A 15,109-nucleotide genomic window follows, 5' to 3' on the forward strand; every position below is an offset into this window, starting at 1 on the left:
TTTGTGTAGTCCTGTGTTTTGTCGCTATGGGAGATGAGTGCCCGTTTACAGCTTCATCTTTTAACCGAAGTCAGAATGTTGGAGCTGGACCGCGTATAACATGTGACATGTAAAATAGCCTTAGCGCTGAGCTAACACAACCTAAATTTTATATTGAAAATCAAATTCAAAGTAAGTATCACGTGTGTTTCAACTTCGGGAAAATCATGATGAAAATGTCAAGAACCAAGAAGAGAGAGCATTCAGGAATAGAGCTAATGGAATACATCAGCAACAACATTTGCTAGCTGAGGAATTTATAGCCCAACGAACAAAATAGAACACAATTACGGTTAGTTTTGTAGGCATAAACGAAGAGAAAAGGTTCACAACTCAACATACGAATGGTAAGTGACTTTCAATTAATAATTTATTATTAACATTAGTATCTAACATTAATTGCACTGTATTTCAAATTTTAATTAGAATTTCTTAATGTTTCTGGCGGTATGGTCTCATTATGGTTCCATTGAAATGTAGCGTTCATTGAAGGACAGAAGGGAAAAAACTGGTTTTATTTATTTATTTATTTTACCTAAAGTTTCAGATCCAGTACTGAATGACCATTTTACACTGAAACAGCAACAGAAGTAGTTTTTGGCGCAGTATACATCTATTTGTTAATTTATGCACCACCGCGGCGCCAGGTGCAACGGCTTCCAATCCGGGCATGGGTGTTCTTTGCGAGTGTTATTTTTTTTTTTTAATCAAATTTTCACCCATCCTCATCGTCCTCATTAATCAAATCAACATAGGAGCAACGTTAAATAAAAATTGAAATCGAACCAATTTACTGCAGTTCGTCCTAGTCCTCCATAGGCATTGGAAATTTCCTCTCACACGCATCTTTCACGATTAACACATCGTAGCGAGGGCTAGAGGAGGGGGCTGGTTTGTTTGGCGTGCCTACGTCACAGTGACGATAGTAATTTGGAATGTGGAATGGGCGTGCGCATCTCTTGTACGAGGGTCATTATTTATATTTTGAGCCTAACAATGAAAAAACAGAAATTTGGCATTGAAAACTGCTTTATTGTTTTTCGAAGTATTCTCCTTTATGGTCAATACACTTTTGCATTCGTTCGAATCATTTGTCAAAGCAGTTTTTCCAATCTTCTTGAGACACCTCCATAATATGGTTTTTGAACGCATCAACGGCGTCTTCCGCCGACGAAAATCGTTGTCCACGCAATTTATTCTCGACATTCGGGAACAAGAAGAAGTCATTGGGTGCCAAATCAGGACTGTACGGCGGATGACCCATCAATTCGATTTTTTGACTGTTCATAAAGTCGGTTGTTAGACGAGATGTGTGACAGCTGGCATTGTCTTGATGAAGAATGATCCGACGGCGTTTGTTTGTTTTCCGTATTTGACCTAAGACCTCTGGCAAACAAATTGTTGTGTACCATTCAGAGTTGACCGTTCTACGTTCCTCTAAAGGCACAGTTGCCACATGACCAGTTTTCCCGAAAAAACAGGCGACCATTTGTTTCGATGTGCTTCGAACGCGAACAACTTTTGTTGGATTGGGTTCATCTTGAAACACCCATACAGTTGACTGCTGTTTACGTTCCGGCTCATACACAGAAAAAACTGGTTTGTTTGGAATTACCAAAAAAGTTTGGTTGAGTTGTTTGGTTATGCTTTTTGTTTCCGATAACCAAATGTTACTTGTAATTACTAAAGCATTTTGTTTAAGAATACAAAAAAAATTGGTTAGACGAAATATGGTACTCGTAAACAAAATTATACACATTTAAGTGAAGAGAAACAAAACGTTTGGTTAAATTTACAATAAAACGTTTGGTTAAATTTACAATAACTAGATGTGTCATGGCGTCCGCACGTTCGAAAACCAAAATGCTGTATCTTTGAATGATCGCACGGTGAACTCCAGTGAATTTTGTGTCCGTCTTCAAGCAAGACAGTAGTTTGCACAGATTAGAAATAGGTTGCAAAAGCCGTCTGCTTCCCCCGGTTGGTAGTTTGTCTGTGGCCTGTTCTCAACGCATGTGCAAAGCACGAATGCGAGTGATTAAATCTGCAAATACAGTCTTTGTCTATCTAGGCTAAGCCGTTCCTTTCTGAAAACTTTGTCGTCGACTCGTCGGACTGAAAACACGGACAGCACGCAACAGAAGAAATGTTTGTTATCCCAAGATGAGATGGATGATGTTACTTGGAATCACTTGCCGACATTTTCCGAGGTAAGTGAATAATTATATTTATTTTATTTTCATGCAGTCTCATCGTTGAAACGTGGTGTTAGTGAAGTTGTTGGCCCGAAGGATACTTCTCAGTATTAACTACGTTCATTATAGTAGAGTGATATGAATATATATATTCGTGTATATATGCACAGTTTAGAATGGATTACTTGTAATTTTCATCCACCTAATGAAAGTAGCACTTTTTTGTATTCACATAACCTTGTGAAGGGAGGTTCATTGCCATTATGTACTGTACACCTATACCTGGAAATTTCTTCATTTGGCGATCCTCACCAAATTAACATCTTCGAATATTTATGAAGATGGAAACTTATTTAAGGTTAATATTCTCAAGCAATTACACCAATATGCATCTGGCATAAAATTTCGAGGTGCGTCTAAGGTAGCTTATATTAAATATTGTGTGTGTGTGCAGAATGAGTGTTTGTAGTATTGCAAGTTAGTTGCCACATGTTTTAAAGTGTCCCTAGGTCCAAACTTCTATCTCTGTAATTAAAGTTTTCTGCAACTTCCATCCAAATGCAAATTACAGAAAATTATAACCCTTTATTTGAAGATAATGTGTAACTTTCACGAGATCTTATTTCACGATGAGGGGATACTGCATGTAGCATGTGCCTTAAATTTTTTTTTGTACTCTTCATTGTTATCAGAAATGATGATTGCACAGCAAGTTTCAATGAACACATCCTTAGTTGAAACTGTATGTGGTGAAAAATATACTTAAATGTGTATGATAATTTACCATTCAAAATAGCTATTAGTGAATGAAATTGTTGGTCATGTTACGGTAATGCAGCCTGTAAGTACAAAAGAGCATTTCGGCAAAATATTATGTAAACTAAAAAACTATTACTAAATGATAGATAATATTTCATTCAGTCATTGATTTACAAGTTAAATAACTTGCAGGAAAACGTAAAAATGAAGATTAATATGAGAGAGCCATTGAAACCTGCCTAACATACTCACCAGAGAAATTTCCCTCTGATTATTTTTTTAGAGAGGTACTAATGGATTGGATTTTTTTCTTCAGAGGTACTAATGGAGAAATTTCGTACGATGTAGAGATGAAAAGTAATGTGACTTTCTGAATCTAGAACAAAAACTAACGGTACTACTTTACTATACCGGAGACACCTATCTGATTTATTTTGCAATTTTTTACATTGATAACATACTATTCTGCGTTGTAGAACATTTCTTTAGGTGAAATAATGGATTTCTAACGAAAATAATGTCTTATTTCTTACATACGATAGCCCCACGAACCATCACTGGGAAGAGGTGTGCCTAGTAGGTTAGGCCTGTTAGGTTAGGTTCCATTAGCACTCCTTTCGTTCAATTTAGCATATACGGACATCGGAATTACAAATTCCACGGCATCTTCTACACCCGGCAACAACTTCACGACGCATCCTCGACACATCATGTTGTAGCAGCAGCAATAGTGCGTATTGTGCTCTCGTGCAGAAAGCAAATGGCAGCACCAGCAATAGCGCGTCGGAAATAGATTTTCGTAGAAAACCACATGCATTCGCATTAAAATGGATCAAAACTACATTCCCGAACATCAACAACGCTACAGAAAATGATTTGCCTAAGTACTTTCTCCTGTAAATTTGAAGAAATCCATCTCCGGTATAGTAAAGTGTTACCAAACTAACTTCACCACCTGATGAAGCATGTCATTCTGTGTTAATAATTATATTGACCTTCATTTTTTTTATTATTTTATTCAAATTTTATTGTCCCTTTTGAGTGATTTAATGAAAGTTTTTGAGAATGAGTGAATTTTTTGTTTAAGAACCTGAGTACATTATTTTGACGACAACACTGCGTTCTGTTCTTCTCGCCACCTGGTGAAAGTAAGCGTTCCTTTTTAGATGAGATTGCCTTGTATGAGATATTTATTTCTTTGTTAATATTGGTGAGAAGAGCAAACAGTGCTAAAAACCAGAAATCACATGGTCACATGTTGGAAGTACGTATTTACTGAAGTAATTTTAATGCTAACAGCTCTAAACCAGATTTAGGAATGTACCCCTTCAACGTAAGTCATGCGACACTTGCAGTAGCAGTACAAATTATCTTATTTGATTCTTAACAAAACTGCATCTCATGCAAAGAGTATTGTGCAGAACCCAGTATTCTTTAACATGAATCATAATATGGTTCCAGAACAGCATGATTTAAAAATTCCGAAAACAAAGGCATCTAGATTCAAAACCTTTTGCAAATATGATTGTGGAATTCCTGGTGACAAAATATAACCACAATTCAACTGTGATTGCATATTCAAGTTCAACTTACATGTTAATTTACTAAATAACTTTGTGTAAAATTATGGAGAGTGTCACGGGATGAGTAACCATGTTTTCACCATTTTTCTGTATGTGGGAATTATTTTTGTGCTAGTGGTAATAACGTTAATACCAGTCTCACAAGGCACTTATGATAAGGCACAGGATAAAGTTAAATTTTTACGTTGCTAGGTTAAATAAGATTACTTTTTTTGTGTATGAAATGCTACTGAATTGTAAGTAAAGGCTGATTTTGAGTGAGTAAGGTACAAATATATGTTGTCTGTTTATTCAAGTATAATCTCAATCTGAAGCTTAACCATTACAGTGCTGTTAAAAGTATTCTTAATTTTTTTTAAATGAAAAAAATGTACTTAGTCAGTGTATATGTATGTCTAATTGAACTAGCATTAGATAACTAGTTTGTCGGAACTTGAGCAGAACTAATGTCTATTAGAAGACATTATATATCTTCATATATTTTCACAAAATTGTTTTCGACATTCAATGTTCATATTTATTGATTTGATTCTAGTTAACTTGTGTGTTTGACACAACTTAAATGTTTTGCAGGAAATTTATTACATAGATCTAAAGGCTCAAGGACCAAATAAAAAAAATGAAATGAAAACTTGTGGATCGATACCAAAATACCAGGAAAACACTACGTAGAAGTGGCGTTTTTGGTGCTGTGAGACAGCGTAACCAGCATGAATCTTACACCAGTTCTGTAGATGGTTTGACAGGTAAGCTGGATAATTGAATATAAATGGTACTGTAGAAGTTTTTAATGTAGGTTTATTCTTCTGCACTATTATAGTAACTTGTATAGTTCATTGTTAACCTCAATATTGTGAAGCACATAATATTTCTTTTCTTGAATGTATTTTTCTATTACCTTCCAGATTATGATAAAAACAACACTGACAGCATAGCTTGGTTTGATTACAATGTTGAGCCATGGAATTATGTGACTGAACACTGCAAGAAGACATTTGAATTGCCTTCGAGGCAAGAGTAAAACTATACAGGAAATGTTATCATTGTGGCCAGCATTGAAACAATCCCAACAACACTGGTAAGCATATCTCAGACATGATTGTTCTTTCATTAGTTGAATGCTGGTTGCTGATTCAAAGTGAACTTGTAGCCCTGAAAACAAAGCGAAAGACAAACCCTGGTTGTCATATTTATCCCAATTTATCCAACACTTCTGCAACCCATGCATTTTATTTTTTGTTCCTTCCCTAATTTAGCATCACCAATGGCACATTATAAATAAAGCACTCAATTGAAGCATACCACTGAAAAAAAGCTGTATGGTACATTTCAGTGATTGCGAGAACAACGGGTAAAACCTGTAGTATGTTACTGTACTACAATAGAAAAAAAACATAAAACGTTATGCAAGCCTGGTAACTCAGCACATTCCCAAAAGTATCATACATCGTTATTCGGTGTAATGCTTCAATTGTTGCGTAAGTGTCTTGTAATATTTTTTTGTCTAATATCATGTGTGTGTGGTTGTAATTTTAACTGAATCCTAGGTAAGGATGCACAGAGGGCTTTTCTAGATGGTGTAGGTAGGACACAGAGGGGTGGGAGGTGAGTCCCCCAAGAAGGTTCTGTTCCCCTCATACATGGTTGAAACATTGATTGACCTCCTGGATGCCCATGTTGTGTTCCAACATTTACTTAATCAAATCACCATTCATTTTCAATGTTGTGAATGAACTACATATGAAATGAAATAACTGAAGACTAAAATTGGTAAACGTGAAAAGTGGCTGGTAGCCCTCTAAGTAGTTCAAAGGGCGTATAAAGAGGTCACTAGTGTGCATGTTCTTACGGGCTGATGTGTGGAATGATGCGATTTCCCAACACTTTCGTTTTTGGCACTTAATACATTTACCACTTTTAGTCCTCAACTGTATACAATATAAAATTTGTTTCAAGTGCACATGGGCAAATCAGTATTGTACCCACTGTTTAAAAGTTTGTATGAAGACCACCATTTTGCTTAGTGACTACTTTTTTTTTGTATGTAGTGGAAGTGGCCATGACAAACAATTTATTTATAAGTCATGGATATAATAAACAGGGTATATCGTTTTTTAAAAAAATCATGTGGCAACTGAAGAAAATAATACCAGAAGTTGATTATTCGCCAAGCTGTAAAAAATCTTGTCTTCCCCATGCTTAGGACCAGCCATGATGGTGTATAGGGAGTGTGAGGGTAACACACCCCACAATTTCTTGATCTCGTCGAAAGTGGGGTGTTGTGATCAGCACCATGCCCCTGACCACCTTCACTCCCCATTGTTTTTCCCAGGTATACATGTTATTCGCTGGATCCACTTTGATAGTTGGGGAAAAATTCCCACGTTTTCCCATCCGGGAGTCGAGCCTGGATCCATCGCATGGTAGTCAGAGGAGTTACCAACTGAGCAACTATGTCTAAGCTGCAGAGATCATATTCCTTACGTTTTTAAAGGGGGGGGGGTTGACAGATTTGTCTCAGTCACATTTCTGAAGTGCACTTATACGTCATTCATTTCATGGGGTCCGTGGCAGAGTGGTTAGCACATAGCGCTACAATGCTAGGGGTTCTGGGTTCGAATCCTGGCCTGAGTATGAATGTTTGTGAGTGTCCATTCATCATATCATCACTCATTCCTGTCTCTGCAGATTAGCCAAAAAGTGGCACAAAGAAGCCGAAATAAAATAAATAAAATCAATGCAAAATTTCTTGGGGCATTTTCAGAAAGCATACGCACTTGATGGTATGTGAAGGACTAAGGTAAGAATGTGAAAAACTCAAAAAGACATGTGGTGACATAAAAACTTTCTTTCAGAGGATACCTACCTTTTTTTAGATTTTTAAAATGTATTTTAGGCTTAAATATTAACTTGAATCAAATACTTACAATTTCCCTTCATTCATGGTCATTTTATCATCTGGAAGATATAGAAATAGTGTGAAATATGTGGACATATTGTGAACTTTTTTCATTGTACATATTAATAGTTGATTGTCACTTGAAAACACCAAGAATTAAATAATTTGCACTGAATTTGCACTGCAGATTTTTTCTTCCCAAGTTTTAATATTGTTTTCTATTTAAAAAAAAAAGATTTGCCACATACAGCAATGAATGAGAAAAATAACCTCTGTCAATAGGCTTAATTGTAATGTTAACAATATTTTTTTCAGATACTAAAGCAGCTATAATACTGACTTGCTGTCAGTTGTGCTGCTCAAGTACCCAGATAAGGCATAAAAAAACTACCCACTGTGAAGGCGTCTCAGGATAGCTTTGTCACATAAAGGTAACCATTAAAGCTTAATAACTTATAAATTAATTATTTTGGGTGATGTTTGAATTGCAGATATATTAAGCAAATGTGACATCAAGTACAAATACAAATACAATACAATCCTACAAAAATAGGAGTTTCACATACCTCTTGGTTTTGGTTTGAGTTAGTGTTTTAAGTCCACTTTATGCACAGTAAGGCTAATCAAGACTGGACCTACAGTTTTAAAGTGGGATCCGAACCACTGTGCCATGTGCCTCCACCGGGTCTCGAACCTGGAACCCCTTGATTAAAAGGCCACGACGCTACCACTGCATCATCGGGGAGGTCTCCTGTATGTCTCTTTTACGCTATTTGTTGGTGTATCTTTATCAGTATTCTTCCATGATTCTATAAAGAAGTTAATTGATTTCATCCACTTAATGTTTCATGAAACTTAGCATATACCCTCTGAAAATGTTTGGACTACAGTACTTCCCCTTAGCATCACACCATGCCATGCATACACATGTAAAGTAAGGGGGGTAAATCTCCACACATTGTCTATATTTGCTACAGTTGAAGTGATGTGATCAGCATCACATCTCAGTGGCATTTACACCTCAGGTTTGCCCCCATGCACCCATTGATAAAATTCTAGGTGGATTGCATATAATTTCAGAAATGTAATACCAACAAGATCATCTTAAAAGTAAGGTATTACCAACTCTAGTCATTGTAATTTTGCCTCATGGGAACTCCATGTGCAGAACTGAATAATAAATGTGTTACTTAAAGATTTGCAATGCATTTACTTTCAATATAAAACCAGTAAGGAAAATTGTGCAAAGTATTGGATACTACATTATGTTATGGTACTCAAGTAATGGAATGTAATTCTGGTTTGGAGAACATTAAAGGGGTGGGCGTGGGAATATTTTTCACATATTGAGGCTTGCCAAAAAGTTTTAGGATGGTCAACGTACCAAGCTGTTTAATGCAAATGTCTCATATTATTCCTTACAAGTTTATACGTCGTATGCTTACGGAAACAGAGTGAAGGTAGTATTTTAGGTAGCTTATTAGATATGCAGAGTGTATTTGTTGTTAAATTGCATAACTAATATTTTCAATAATTCATTTCATAACTTGAAAGCCTGATAATTTTATGTATAAGCAATAATTATGTTTTCTTTTACTTGTGTTGGTCCTTCCAGCTGTATTAATTTGACAAAAAATTTAATTTGTAGGGAATTGGAGATGTTGAGCAATTCATTGAAAACAAGAACAGAAAATTGGCATCATATGGTCTCACAAGACCTCTTGTGATATTGGTGGGACCTTCTTTGAGAAACATTACCCATGAGAGTGCTTGTGGCTTCTTCTTCAAAAATCTGTGTACAATATTTCTACAAAATGTGACATGCACATTATGTCTGTGAATACTTTATTCATGTGGAGGGGAATAAACAATGCGGTTGATAATATAAGACGTAAGCGAGTTACTAAAGATATATCAGTGAAACTTACTTGTAAAAATTCTATTAATTTCGGTGGCCTCTGCCACCATCCACTTGGGAACTCGATGCTTCACTGTTAGGTTGACTTCCGGTTTCTGTTGTTTCCTCGACTACCACTAGGGGTGCTGGTGTAGCCATTTCGTCTGCTGCGTGCAATGGGTTTGAGCTGTTGTAATAACGGGAGCCAAACATGATGAGCCTGATCGCTGTTCATATTCAGCTTGTGCGGAAAGTGCATAATGGCATGCGTCTCTTTGATTTTGGTGTCGAGTAGGGTGTGTGATGTATGCCTAACTGAAACTTTTTGGATCCTGGGTTGGTTGAACTTTAGGTGCCTTGCTAGTCCAGTAGTGGGTTGGGATTTTTTTGCTTCTGCTAAGTGCTGTTGTATACGCTCGTTGACAGATCTGATGGATCTGCCAATGTAGTTGCACTGACACTGGGCATCATATACACCTGGATTGTCTAGTGGGGAAAGGAATGATCTCTTGTGTTTGCTTAGGGCAATGGCTATTTTGTTTATTGGTTTGTGTGCGAGTTTGATGTCACATTGTTCCAAGGTCTTGGCTAGGCTGTAGGATGTAGTCTGGTGGTAAGGGAAGGCAATCCATTTAGCTTTATCACTACTGGCTGGGTGGAGTAAGTTAGGTTGTCGTACTTGTATTTCTGCTTTGCTGCACCATGTGGAGAGTTGATGTACTGTGTATCCATTTTGAACTCGTATGTCCGTCACTATGTTAACTTCTTCCTTCAAATCTTCTTCAATTGAACAGTGCGAGAAAGCTCTTCTGTAGAAGTTAAGCCATAAATTGGCTTTATGTTGGGGAGGGTGGTTGGAAAGGGAGTGAATATACTGGATTCCTGCCCCAGTTTTTCTATGTATGGCTTAAATTCTACAGAGGAGCTTTCTCGCACTGTTCAAGTGAAGAAGATTTGAAGGAAGAAGTTACCATAATGGCGGACATAGGACTTCCAAATGGATACACAGTACATCAACCCTCCACATGGTGCAGCAAAGCAGAAATACAAGTACGACAACCTAACTTACTCCACCCAGCCAGTAGTGATAAAGCTAAATGGATTGCCTTCCCTTACCACCAGACTACATCCAACAGCCTAGCCAAGACCTTGGAACAATGTGACATCAAACTCGCACACAAACCAATAAACAAAATAGCCATTGCCCTAAGCAAACACAAGAGATCATTCCTTTCCCCACTAGACAATCCAGGTGTATATGATGCCCAGTGTCAGTGCAACTACATTGGCAGATCCATCAGATCTGTCAACGAGCGTATACAACAGCACTTAGCGGAAGCAAAAAAATCCCAACCCACTACTGGACTAGCAAGGCACCTAAAGTTCAACCAACCCAGGATCCAAAAAGTTTCAGTTAGGCATACATCACACACCCTACTCGACACCAAAATCAAAGAGACGCATGCCATTATGCACTTTCCGCACGAGCTGAATATGAACAGCGGTCAGGCTCATCATGTTTGGCTCCCATTATTACAACAGCTTACACCCATTGCACACAGCAGACAAAATGGCTACACCAGCACCCCTAGTGGTAGTCGAGGAAACAACAACAGAAACCGGAAGTCAACCTAACAGTGAAGCATCGAGTTCCCAAGTGGATGGTGGCAGAGGCCACCGAAATTAATAGAAGATTTACAAGCAAGTTTCGCGGATATATCTTTAGTAACTCACTTACGTCTTATAATACTTTGATTGACCTAATTGGATTGTGATTTCTTGTGATGAATGCTCTTTCTTTTTAATGAAAACTATTTGCAGTGCTAGTAATATTGTGAAATATATTAATTCTTAACCTAGATGTAAGTGTAGACTTGTGATACGTAACAAATTCAGATCTGTGCATTTTACCATAGAGCACGAAATGGTGGTGTTATATTTGTAACAACCATTATCCAAGTTTTTCATCACTTATATTGCACTTAAAATTTAAGCACATGGTATATTCAAATGGTGTATTAAAATGTCGTGATGATGGATTTTTGAGACTTTATTGGCATAAAATAATTCATAAACCACCACAGGAGAACACATCATGCAGCTTGTGATATTGAAAATACTGCAAGTTCTGATGTGCCTGTTGAATTTGAAAGCAGCGAAGAAAGTAATGATCAGGATATAGATACACATCTTCAATTAACTGATGATGACTTATTTGGGGAAAACATTGAGCTGGAATGTGTAACATTCATTTCACAGCTGTATGAAAGGGCAGATTTAACTAGGTCACAGATCCAACACATTATATCAGTGGTAACCAACTTCTATGGGCCTCTATTGTCATCCCTACAAACAGAAGTTAAGGCAGCATTTCAGTGACCAAACCCAAAGTAAGAATCTGTGGTAAGAAAACTTGGTTCTCTGGAGAATGTTTTTGATGGCATGTCATGGAAATATTTAAGAATAAAGTATTTAGAAAGCAACAAATATTTGGTTAAGCCTGTTGAATATACATTATCTTAGGGACAAGATTAGGAAACAGAACCTTTTCTGGCAAGCGTATCCTTACTTCAGTGCAATCCAAAGGACATTTCATTCCCCTACATAATATTCTCAGTGCTTTTTCTCTGTCTCTTTTGTATTTGAAAGAGTTGTCGATTATGTTGCACAGTTGTTGCAATCAGATATATTGTCAAATTTCATCGAAGCCAAATTATGGCAAAAAAGTTAGAGCTGTTTGAAACCAAAAAATTATTGCCTTTGTTAACCTATCTTGATGAATTTGAGACTAGCAATGCACTAGAATCAAATGCATGGATTAATAAATTAGAGGCAGTATATGCAAGCATTCCATGTTTGCATCCCGAATTCAGTTCTCTACTGGAAAATATTTTTTTTTAGTTTCGCTCTTCCATTCATCGGACAGAGTACAATTTGGAAATAATGCTACATTCAGGGTCTTGATTCAGGAGTTGATATATCTTGAAAATGAAGGCATATCAATAAACACAGAACAAGGGGAAGAAATATTTTTTTTAGTATTGGACTTGTATGTGGAGACAACTTCGGGGGACTCCATGGTATTGTTATGTTGAAAGTTTCTCTTCTTTGCATTCATGTAGATTCTGTAAAATTTTCAAAGACCGGCTGCAACGCAGCATTGACATAGGTAATGAGGTTTTTAAGAAGTAGATGTAATTATAGTGAAGATATTGCTATCAAAAATTAATCTTCAACTGGTATTAAAGAAGAGTGTGTATTTAATGAAATTTCATCTTTCCATGTGACAGAAAAATATTCAGTTGATATAATGCATGATTTGTCTTGAGGGTGGGTGGGTGGGTGTGTGTGTGTGTGTGTGTGAGAGAGAGAGAGAGAGAGAGAGAGAGAGAGAGAGAGAGAGAGAGATCTCCTAAATGTCATGACATTACGTTATAACTATGAGGCTCTTTACGCTTGTTGAATTCTCATATTCAAGCTCTAGATGTTGTTTTTAATGAACAAAGCAACAGACCACCAATAAATAATTCCTTTTACGCTAAGTTTCAAGCATCAGTTGCAGCAGGTAGAACTATATGTATCCAAAGAGGTTTTAATACTCCCTTGATTTATTTTGGACCAGGTGCTGAAATAGAAACAGCATCTCTTGCCTATTTTGCAGAAATTTCTGATTTCTTGCTTACAAAGCTGTGAATAGGCTTAATCATGTATCTGCAAAGGGAACATTATACAAACAAGGAATTATATTAGTTACTGTCATAACAGATGATTTCCCACAATTTGGTGAAATAAGTGATATTTTAGCTGACCAGGACTCTTCTGTTTATTTTGTATGCAGCGAATTGAAAAAAAAAAAACAGTTGAAATAAGCATATTCATGCATATAAAGTATGTATAACACAAAGATATACTTGTGTTGCACACAGTGCTCTCATTGAACACAATCCAACATGTTTTGTAAATGTAAAGGATGACATGTATGTTCAAGGAATGCCATGTAGCAAAATTCTTCACCTTTAAGTAAGTCTTGAAGCTTTCCTGGCGACGAATGATTGAAAATATTCTCTCTGGCTATTGACCAGGTGAGTTGTGGAAAAGATTCCAAGCTTTTGAGAGCTAACGTCACTCTCATCTTCAGGGTAAAAGCTTGGAATCTTTTCCACAACTCACCTGATCGAAAGCCCAAGAGAATCTTTTCATTCTTCGCCTTTGTTCATATTTCCACTTTCATTATGTATGTATTATGTATGAATCCCTTACTAGATGACTTGTTTCCATTTAGCGATAACTTTGTTTCCTGTACCAACATTTTTATTTTTCATTGTTTTAATTTTTCAATAAATAACTGATCTTTACAATGATTGATATTGAGTCATATAAAGTTTTGAGAAGTTTCATAATTCCTGCCACAGTATGGTACATGATCATTCTTAAACATGTTGTGAGGTATTTCTAATGATATGTTCATTTTGTAACCATTTGGGTAATTTTATTTTCTTCTCTGAGGCATATTTGTATTTACACATTGTACTCAGTGCAAGTAAGAAGACTAAGTACAGAGATTAAAATGTGACTGTTCTAATTGTATTTGATGTACAGTTTATGCTCTGAAGTATTTTTTTTAAATTATATTATTTGAAAATGCTGCAACTTGTGCATTTTATTTTATCCTGATGTTATTTCTTCTCATATGATATTTTTGTGTTTTTTTAAGCATTGCATGCTCATGCAATGAAGAATTGAGATATAAATTGGTCCTAATTGTATATGAATTTTATGATATGAAGTATTTTTCCTATTTTCATATTCTCTGAATAAGGTGTAACATGCATCTTATTGTTAATTTTTTCTCATGACTTTATTATTTCTGTAAGGAAATTACATTGAAACATTTGAAAATATTTGTTTTACATGGATGTACATTTTATGTTATGAGAAAATTTAAAAAAAAGTTTATAACTGAAAAAGTCTGTAATTAAGAGATCCATCGAATGGTCTCATTTGATTTCCCTTGCGCAGCTTGATCCGTGATCATGTGTGAAGTGGCCAACTTAAAAACTTTTACTAGTTTTTATGTTCAAGGTCTGCCCTGAAATGGGGAAATCTGCATTCTTTTGCAGAGGCTTATTCTCCTACGTTATCTGGTATACCATCGGTAAACAAACTTGTTATACTGTATAGAAATTCATTAAATTAGGCACACACAGGAGATGTACTATGTATTTTCGCTGAAAATCTACATAGTACATCTCCTGTGTGTGCCTAATTTAATGGATTGACATCTCTACGCTGGGAGGAACCAGGCAACGTCGACGTCTATAGTGTTTCAAAGGCAACAGATCCCGTTGCAGTAACACTTGCAGAGACAATTTTCACACAGGTAAAACAGCGCCAGCGAAAATGCAGGGGAAGCCAGGCCGGCTCGGTAGCTCAGTGGTAGAGCAATGGCACGGATTGCCAGAGACCCGGGTTCGAGTCCTGGTCGAGCCTGCATTTTTCGCTGAAAATCTACATGTATAGAAATTGTTGGAAAATTTGAAATTATCGATCATCTGGTTTTTTTTTTTTACTTGCATGCCTGCCTTGTTTTTTTTAAATTCATTTGTATCTAATTAATATATAATACATACATACAATAAATAAGAATTGTGTAAAATTGGGCCAAATTTTCAGCATACGCCACAGTTTTCTTGTTTATGGTTTCTTCATGAATTTGTTTTTTTAGCACCAAGGATGC

General features: G+C 36.4%; 1 long non-coding RNA gene and 1 other non-coding gene across 2 annotated transcripts; both read left to right on the forward strand.

Annotated features, from left to right (window-relative positions):
• Positions 1-1,784: 1,784 nt before the first annotated feature.
• On the forward strand, positions 1,785-10,385 carry LOC146004223 (uncharacterized). Its single transcript, XR_014443901.1, has 5 exons — positions 1,785-2,249; positions 5,150-5,322; positions 5,482-5,654; positions 7,791-7,906; positions 9,124-10,385. It is a non-coding gene; the product is annotated as an uncharacterized LOC146004223 (long non-coding RNA).
• Positions 10,386-14,791: 4,406 nt separating this feature from the next.
• On the forward strand, positions 14,792-14,862 carry TRNAS-GGA (transfer RNA serine (anticodon GGA)). Its single transcript has one exon. It is a non-coding gene; the product is annotated as a tRNA-Ser (tRNA).
• Positions 14,863-15,109: the final 247 nt, after the last annotated feature.

Source organism: Lepisma saccharinum, chromosome 21, assembly GCF_977018435.1.
Source record: "Lepisma saccharinum chromosome 21, izLepSacc3.1, whole genome shotgun sequence".
NCBI lineage: Eukaryota > Metazoa > Arthropoda > Insecta > Zygentoma > Lepismatidae > Lepisma > Lepisma saccharinum.